The sequence below is a fragment of the Amblyraja radiata genome, chromosome 21, assembly GCF_010909765.2.
Source record: "Amblyraja radiata isolate CabotCenter1 chromosome 21, sAmbRad1.1.pri, whole genome shotgun sequence".
Lineage (NCBI taxonomy): Eukaryota > Metazoa > Chordata > Chondrichthyes > Rajiformes > Rajidae > Amblyraja > Amblyraja radiata.
The window spans coordinates 30705820-30715887 of record NC_045976.1 but is presented as its reverse complement, the minus strand read 5'-3'; the positions used below and the strand labels follow the sequence as shown (position 1 = coordinate 30715887).

Sequence of the window (10068 nt, the reverse complement as noted above, 5' to 3'; positions counted from 1 at the left end):
TGTCCCTTAATTCTCAAATCATGCCCTCTTGTTTGAATCTTCCCTACTCTCATCGGAAAAAAAGCTTATCCACGTCAACTCTGTCTATCCCTCTCATCATTTTAAAGACCTCTATCAAGTCCCCCCCTAACCTTCTGCGCTCCAAAGAATAAAGACCTAACTTGTTCAACCTTTCTCTGTATCTTAGTTGCTGAAACTCAGGCAACATTCTAGTGAATCTCCTCTGTACTCTCTCTATTTGCTGACATCTTTCCTATAATTTGGCAACCAAAATTGTACACCATACTCCAGAATTGGCCTCACAAATGCCTTGTCCAATTTTAACATTACTTCCCAACTTCTATTCTCAATGCTCTGAATTATAAAGGCCAACACACCAAAACTTTCTTTACCACCCTATCTACATGAGATTCCACCTTCAGGGAACTATGCACAGTTATTCCTAGATCCCTCTGTTCAACGGCATTCCTCAATTTGCTACCATTTACCATGTACGTCCTATTTTGATTTGTCCTTCCAAGATGTAGCACCTCACACTTATCAACATTAAACCTATCTGCCATCTTTCAGCCCACTCTTCCAAATGACCTAAATCTCTCTGTAGACTTTGAAAATCTACTTCATTATTCACAATACCACCTATCTTAGTATCATCTGCATACTTATTAATCCAATTTACCACACCATCATCCAGATCATTGATGTACATGACAAACAACAGTGGACCCAACACAGATCCCTGAGGTACCCCTCTAGTCACTGACCTCCAACCTGACAAACAGCCATCCACCATTACTCTCTGGCATCTCCCATACAGCCACTGTTTAATCCATCTTGCTACTCCTTACTGAACCTTCTTAACCAACCTTACCTCCTTATTGAACCTTCTTAACCAACCTCCCATGTGGAACCTTGTCAAAGGCCTTACTGAAGTTAATCTAGCCAACATCCACCACTTTACTCTCATCAATTTCCCTAATAACCTCTTCAAGAAATTCAAGATTAGTCAAACATGACCTTCCAGTCACAAATCCATGTTAATTCTTCCTAATCCGATCCTATTTATCCAGATTCTTATATATATTATCTTTAAGTGTCCTTCCATAAATTTGCCCACCACTGATGTCAAACAACGTTCTTGTTAGAACTCTGCTCTTCTCTCACTTCTTTGTCCTCCTGTTCACTTACCTGTGCTATTATCTATTCGTACCTGCAGGATAGCCCTCATGTAAAGATTGAAATGGTACCAGGTAGATCAACCTTTTACCTGAACATCGGTGGGTGGTTCGGAAAGATCATACATACACCTAGTCTCCAGGTTTAAAGGGCCCTTCCTCCTTGTCCGCCTCCAACAGCTTTTACTTTGGCTGTACATAAATAGACTTGTATATCATAATTAACTGTTGCATATATTTCTTAAATTCTATATCTAACTTTTCCAAACTCAGTCCCTTGTAGGGACCTCTCCATTGTGCCACCTGCATAGGTTGGCCAGTAGACATCTCATGTGGTGTTATGTGGGTTATTCGGTTAGTTTGCATGCAACATCTCTTCAGTGCCAATGGCAGGGCATCGATCCAATTCAACTTTGTAATTACACAAATCTTATTTATATTAACCTTCAATATTCCATTTATTGTTTACACCATGCCTGTGACTGCAGGTGTTACACACCCAAATCTGTGTTTTACTCTAAGGGCCTGTATCGCCAACTTGACTACTCCCTGAATGAAAACAATCCGTTGTCAAAGCTGATTTCTGTAGGTCTACCAAACCTCTTAATTACCTTATTTATCATAAATGACACTACAGTGCTCATACCTAAATCTATTCAAACTTACCCTAGACGTAACAACAGCTTATCATCCTCCAGATGCTGTTCTGGCTGCTTTGTCAGCACTTTAATTTCCCTTCTTATGTGCTTGGCATTTAATGACAGCTAGTGCCCCTGACTTCAATATTGCTTTCATCAGGTCTAACTTTACTGCTACCTTTTCATGTGATCTCCGTTGCTTTTCTCAAAGCCTTTCTATTTCCCTACTTCTCCAAACATGTGACAGATTCCATGAACATATGCTTAGTCGGTATAAAGTTCATGTTTCTCACTTTCCCTCATGTCACATGCTGCTCTCAAAGCCTTAATTTCTGCCAACTGAGTTAAGCAAGATTACAGGCTTCCAATTTAATTACCTTAAAGTCTAATTCATCCTTATACACCATTTCAAACCTTACATACTTGCTATTATGATCCCTTTAAAAATAAACATTCAGAAACAAAACCTTTTTGTCTCCATCATTCAAAAGCTCTAACTGTAAAACATTCTTTAAGCTTGTTTGTCCTTCTTCCTTCATTATCTTTCTTAATGACGTCACAATTTCAACATATTTTCCAATCTAGTCTGAACTATATCCTGCCTTTCCCAAGGTCATCATCCTCTGTCCTACTTTCTGAGATTTTTAAACTTACAATGTCTCTCTCTCTCACATTGCTTCTCACTTGTGGAACAAACGAACAAATCATCCACATCCACATCATCAAATACTTTCTAAGGGTACACCTTCCAACTCTGCCTTTATCATCTGATTAAAACATGGGGCTAGTATTCAAAACCCTACCTCTTCCTAGCCTTTCTTGACATCCTCCTTTAAATCCCTCCCTCCCTTGGGGGCCCCAGTCCTGTTAGGGCTTATATCCGGATTAATTTCACTCCATATAGGACATTTTGAGGAAACGCTCCCCCAAAGACATTTATTATTGGCATGTAATTCTCTGGCCCCTGCTTGGTTTTGTCATCGGACCCACTTTGTGTCAGTGCTTCACTTATTTCAGTCTTTTCAACCAGGTCTGTTGTTATTGACAACATTGTCTTTCTTTTTTCACGCTCTTTCTTTCTGAGCTCTTCAAGTTACATTTGCATCATTTTTCTCTTCAGCTCTTCCTGTTGGTTTACGTCTTCTTCCTATCTTTCTGATATTTCTCGACCGCAGAGACCAACTGATCGCTGAATCGGGGGTGGGAAATAAATGACAATCCCACCACCTCCTCCAATCTAGGCTTGACTTTAGGAGGAATGACATCCACCACAGTGGTTCAGAATATAGTGTTCATTAACTGGTTGCCTTCTATTTCTTGTTCATTTTCAACTCTCCACCTTTTCAGCTGGTTTTCCAGATAGGCTGCTGGATCATTTGCCTCTCCTAGTGGATCTCCCCTTTATTCCTTGGTGTTCACCTTAAGTGGGTAACATTGTCTGAGGGCCTGCCATACCCTCTGCCTGACTGTGTCAAACAGCATGCCATTGTTTATTACATTGTTCACAGCATTTTTATTCCAGCCATCTTCAGTAGTTCTGTCAGTTTAGTGGTTCCTATCACTTTCACCAACAGTGCCTTCAAATCTCCCATAGCCAATAATCGTCCCACGTTCTCCTCCTCCAAAGCCATAATCCATTTCCTCCCCCATCAGGGATATAGGGTGGGGTATTTTTTAGCCCTCTCAGTTTATGGGTGCCCCAAGAGATAATCTGTGTCTGTCCTGCTCTTTTCTTTTTTAAAGCAGTCTCATCAATTTATCCCTATGCTTCCCACTTTAATCCTTTCTGGTGTGCCTTCTTTCTTATTCTAAACTCAATTTCTTGCTTCTCAAATATTCTAGCCTCCTTGCAAATTCATTCAACTTTCTTTTTAAATCTTCCACTGACTCCTCCTGCTTTATTACTTTCACATCTGTCATTTCCTACTTCTGTTATCTCCTAACTGCCTCTCTCTCCTTTCTTTCTAAACTGCCTAAGTGTATCTAATTCCTTTCCTTTCTGCTTTTCCCACGTTTCCAACTTATCTGTGGCTGTATAATTCATAATTAACACTTTCATCTTGTCACACATTTACCTTAAAAGTGCCTCCCTTAGGTCACTTCCTCAAATCTCAGCAAATTCTTAAAATCTCAGCAAACAATCATTACCCTTCTCCAACCAGAATGTTTACCATAAAACAACAAACCATAAAAGCTGGTCATGTTTCAGCAATTAACATATTTCCAATTATTTCAATCCATTCTCACCACTATTTTAAATGTCCAATTCCTAGCACTAGTAACAATTTTCCAAATTAACTTTACTGAAATTAAATCTAAAAGAAACATCAGAAAAAAGCAAGCAACCTACATTTTCCAACTTCCCCTTTTAGGTTACGAGGATACAAAGAGTTAATCGTTACCGAACAGCTGTTCGTAACCTTCCCCCATTGCTTACAACTTCTTAAAGGAACATACACCTACCCTTACAATGTGGTCTACAACAAACAAAAGAATTATCACATATATGAACTTCCTCATTCATTCAAAACCGTTTTTAACACACAAATCACATTCGTTCCATTCTTACTTCAAAGAAATTATGCAATTTTCTACATGGATTAAAGTTTCAAAATGAACATTTATATAATTCTTATCTCCTTTTAATTTAAAGTAGGATGGCCTAATCCCCTATCAGTCAGGTTCCTGAGTGCTGTGATTGGACATTGATTCAGATCGTGATTACTAGACTCACCGTCACTCAAACTCTAACCACACCCCACTAAGATCACAACCAATCAAAATCCTAGTCACTCAACATCTGACCACACGCCACTCCCATTAATTTCCAGACAAAGGAAACACATTTTTTTTCTGATCTCTCAGCTGAAAGAATGCTGCAAGCTTATCTCCACAAACAGTTAAGACACTCAGTCCTTAAACCATACACTGTTATTATTGCTATTCTACTTTCTGCTATTCTACAAATTAGGTGGCCACCTTTGTCCTGTTGTCCTTAAGAGTCACATTAGGGGATGGGAAGGCCCTGGGCTATTTGTCTTTTAATTAATGGTCTCTTACCGACCCTGCTCGCTGCGCCAATTTTGTCGTGGTTTTGAGACGTAAAGTTGGATAAGGTGACGCAGACACAGACAATTCTTCAAGAAGACGAAAGCCTTTATTTGCAAACAAAACAGCTGGAACACTCAGAGATTACAGATCACCTGTCTGTTCTCTAACTGCTCTCCGATTCACAGAAACGAGTAGCATTTATTTCAGTTCTTTAGCCCTATCTCTGCTTCTTTATCTTTCATGCTGTACTCCTTTGCATCAATCTGTCTTCAGTTCTAATATTTTCTGCCTCGCCACCATTAAATCCCGACCTTGGTTAAATCTTATTAAACTTACATTTCCCGTCCATATCTTTTCCTCTTTCACCACCCTTAAATTCCAACTGTTACTGTAATCTCCCAGCTGCGTCTATTTTGCTACCCTTATGTTTTAGCTACAGCCAAGGTTTTAGCTACAGCCAAGGTTACACACACCATATTATAATGTTACATATAATGTTAGAAGAGATTAATTAAGACGGGGAAAATAGACTATGAAAGGAATTTAGCAAACAACATAAAAACTAATAGTAAGAGTTTTTATAGCTATATAAAAAGAAAAAGGGTGGCTAAGGTGAACGTTGGTCCATTGGAGGGTGAGACTGGAGAGTTGTTGGTGGGGAACATGGAAATGGCAAAGGCATTAAACGAGTATTTTGTATCAGTCTTCACCATAGAAGACACAAAAAATATTCCAACGTTGGATAAACAGGGGGCGGTAGGAATGGAGGAGCTAAATACTATTAAGATCACCAAGGAGGTGGTATTAGGGAAATTAATGAGACTGAAGGAGGATAAATCCCCTGGGCCTGATGGATTACATCCAAGGGTCTTGAGGGAGATAGCGGTGGGGATTGTGGATGCATTGGTGATAATTTTCCAAAACTCCCTGGAGGCAGGAACGGTCCCAGTGGATTGGAAAATGGCCAATGTAACACCTATATTTAAAAAAGGAAGTAAACAGAAAGCGGGTAACTATAGACCGGTTAGTCTAACATCGGTGGTGGGTAAAATGTTAGAGACAATTATTAAAGAAACACTAACGGGGCACTTGGATAAACATGACTTCATCGGAAAGAACCAGCATGGTTTTGTGAAGGGGAAGTCCTGTTTAACGAATTTGCTCGAATTCTTTGAGGAAGTAACAACCCGGGTGGATAAAGGGGAACCGGTGGATGTGGTATACTTGGACTTCCAAAAGGCTTTTGACAAGGTGCCACATAAGAGACTATTGCTAAAAATAAAAAATTATGGAATTGGGGGTAATATATTAGCATGGGTAGAGGATTGGCTAACAAATAGGAAGCAGAGAGTGGGGATAAATGGTTCATACTCGGGATGGCAACCGGTAACTAGCGGGGTTCCGCAAGGGTCGGTGCTGGGACCCCAGTTGTTCACAATTTATATAAATGATTTGGAGGAGGGAACCAAGTGTAATATATCAAAATTTGCGGACGATACAAAAATGGGAGGAAAAGTAGGGGATGAGGAGGATAGGAAGAGTCTGCAAAAGGATATAGATAAGCTAGGTGAGTGGGCAACAACTTGGCAGATGAAGTTTAATACTAATAAATGTGAAGTCATTCACTTTGGGAAAAAAAATGATAGGGCAAGTTATTTTCTAAATGAGGAGGAGCTGCGTTGTAATGCAACGCAAAGGGATCTAGGGGTATTAGTACATGAATCACTAAAAGTTAGTATGCAGGTGCAGCAAGCAATCAGGAAGGCCAATGGAGTTTTGGCCTTTATTGCTAGGGGGATTGAGTATAAAAACACGGAGGTCTTGCTGCAGCTGTACACAGTATTAGTGAGACCACATTTGGAATACTGTGTACAGTTCTGGGGTCCATACTTAAGAAAGGATGTACTAGCCCTGGAGGCAGTGCAGCGAAGGTTTACAAGATTAATTCCTGCAATGAGGGGATTGACATATGAGGAAAGGTTAAGTAGGCTGGAACTCTACTCTTTGGAGTTTAGAAGAATGAGAGGCGATCTCATTGAAACATATAAGATCGTGAGGGGCCTTGATCGGGTGGATGCACCGAGGATGTTCCCAATGATCGGGGAAACTAGAACTAGGGGACATAGTTGCAGAATAAGGGGGGGCTCTTTTAAAACTGAGATGAGGAAGAACTTCTTCACCCAGAGGGTGGTTAATTTATGGAATTCACTGCCCCAGGGAGCAGTGGAAGCAGAAACTTTAAATATATTTAAGACTAAAATAGATGTTTTTTTAGCTGCCAAGGGGATAAGGGGCTACGGGGAGAGGGCAGGGATATGGACCTAGGTATGGTTAGTATAGTAAGACCTGAGTGATCTCCTGGACAAGTGTCGATCGCCTAGATTGGGGTCGGAGAGGAATTTCCCGGATTTTTTTCCCGAATTGGACCTGGGTTTTTATCCGGTTTTTTGCCTCCCCCAGGAGATCACGAGGTTTTTGGGGTGGAGAGGGGTGATAGCGGTATAAAGGGGAGGGTAGTGTCTTGTGTTCTGTGTCTTGTGTCTACTGTTTGTGGGTAAGTGTGTCTGTTTAGTGTTCAGCCATGAGCGAGTGGCGGTGCGGGCTCGACGGACCTGGTGGTCTACTCTCGCACCTACTTTCTATGTTTCTATGTTTCTATGTTTTATAAGTTTAGTACAAAGATACAAATGTATTTATTAAGAATACAGATACACTACACAAAAGTAAAATTAAGCTTAAGTAAAAGTAAATAACTTGTTTAGCGCCTTGATTACTAGATAAATGTTAAGTGCTGCAAAACTAACAATCACGTGAGTCTGAGTACAATAAGCTGATTACGTAAAATGGCTGACATCTACTGTGTATGATAGACGTCTTAATTAAGTCTTCTATAACTTTTATAAAGGCTGCAAGAAACTGGACACACACAGCACCAAACACACAGCTCATGATGCAGTTCTCTTTATTATTGGCTGAGAAGCTCAGTGAGTACAGTCACCACAGACAGTGAGAGCGGCTACAAAGAAATCAAAGCACTGGATCCACTGCTGGAAAGGATGAGTGGATCATTCTGGAGTCTTCTAACCGGAATAGAGACTATAGGAACAAATAAAACCAAATTTTATCTTGCAGTTGGAATCATTCCAAGTAAATCCACCTAGAAGAAGTGAAAAATAATTTAGCATTTGTTCGTCCACGAGCAAAATGCTGCAGATGCAGAAAATCTGGAATAAATCTTGAAAATACTTTGGAACATTTGTGGTGAGCAGATAGGAATGTACTTGTTGGAAATCTCTGTGCATCTCTCCACAGACGCTGCCTGATCTGCTGAGTGTTTCCAGCATTTTCTGTTTTCTATCTGGTCTAAATGTTTCATCTATTTGAGTCAGAGTCTGTGAGCCATTCATGTTCCCTGATCGGTGAGTTTGCCGTGTAAATAAAGGGAGTCACTTCCTGTAGAGGTGCCATGTGCAGCCAGAGTGTGTGTTGCTGAAACCTGAAGCCCCCAATATTCACGGGGGTTTGGACTGTCCCAGACTGAAGTGTCTGGGCTCACTCTGGGCTGGAACTCCCTGTGTGGGCTGGACAACACACCTGTGCAGTCAGAGATAAACCCAGCCCTCCCCATTCCAGGGACCTCACACAATGGGAGCAGAGTCTGGAATCTCTGGAGCTGGAACTTCTGCAACTGATGTCATGTCTAAATCTGGGGATTTTACACCAGTGCACATTCCAATATCTGTAGCGTTACACCCAGTGTTTGTAGAATTAGGGTGTTCCCTTGTATGTGGAGCACAGAAACAGACCACTCGGCCCATGGATCCGTGCTACTGTTGCTGCTCCACACCAGCCTCCCCCCTTCCTTGATGGGGTCAGATGCCACTGACCCCATCAACACATCCATCTGTTCCTTTCTCCATCCACCTCTGCCGTAAGTACATCTGTGCTCTCTGCTCCTGAGCTCCACCTACTGTGCACTCAAGGAACAACGAGCTTCATGACTTCTCTGCTCCACTGCCTCGCTGCAGTTTATTGAACAGTCACATGGCTGAGTTTAGTTCTTTCCATTAATGCAGTGTCACTCTGTACCTTCCTCTAACTCCAGCGTTACCCCCTTGTACATTCCTCCTGCACAGTTACACTCAGTGTCTGTTCCCCTGACTCCTGCATTACATCCCATATATCCTCCTTTCACTGCTGGGCAGTCAGTCCAGTTCTGCTGAACACAGGACCCATGGGGTTGGTTCACTCCCTCTGTATAACAGCAGGTCTATTCAGGTAACCTACTGTTCAATATTGTGTCTAAAATTAATGTCTGACAGAATACCACTTCTATCACTGTCGCACTCACAGTGGCAATATTGAGTGTACACACAATCTTCAACACGTCCAGCATTGTTGGGTGGTTGTTGTGCCCATTTATTGTAATGATATGGAAATCCATCAATCCATGTGAAATGATGTACCTGTGGGTATAAATCACTGGTCATTGCTGTTGGAATGCTGAGTAAGCTGCCACATAACAGTACAGGGAGGAGCTGTACCTGAGCTGGAGTGAGAGCAGAATACTAGCAGCCGAGACAAGTAGGGCAGTGGATGGGAGTTTAAACTATGGACTGGTAGGGTGCGGGAATCTCATGGACGTAACATAATCTTTGGGAAAGTGGCAGGATCTGAAAGGAAAGGTCAGAGAAGAGGAGCAATGGTAACTCAGAAAATGAGGAAAAGGTGAACATTGAACAAAACAACAAAGTAGGATCTCCCAGAGAAAGACGGTGAACAATGAAGAAAAGAACTGTAGACCCCTGCAGACCAATGAACACAGAATGCCAAACCCAACAGGAGATGGAGACAGTGAGTTGTAGCACGGAGTCTGTTGTGTGTGTGGAGGAGTGGAACACTGGGCACTTCACCCACTCCCGCGCCCCTCCAACCCACCGGCCCCATTCCTCCATTCAGTGGCTCTTTTGGTGAATTTCACATTTCCTTGCCCTTCAGGGACCAGCCCAGATCAGGAGGACATCTGGAATATTCACTGCCCAGCCAAGAACCCGAGGGCTTTGAATGCGTCTGAAGGTTTAGCTGATCCATTCCTCAAGGGGAGTGAATACCCCAAACAATTACTGACCTCCAGCAGGTTATTTAAATTCAATGATTCACTTCTTACTTCAGAGAGTGTGGAGAAAATGTTTGTACTGAGTGTT

General features: G+C 41.7%; 1 long non-coding RNA gene across 1 annotated transcript; it reads right to left on the bottom strand.

Moving 5' to 3' along the window:
• Positions 1–7809: 7809 nt before the first annotated feature.
• On the bottom strand, positions 7810–9318 carry LOC116984942. The gene is made up of 2 exons (XR_004415182.1): positions 9216–9318; positions 7810–8021 (listed from the first exon to the last, which is right to left on the bottom strand). It is a non-coding gene; the product is annotated as an uncharacterized LOC116984942 (long non-coding RNA).
• Positions 9319–10068: the final 750 nt, after the last annotated feature.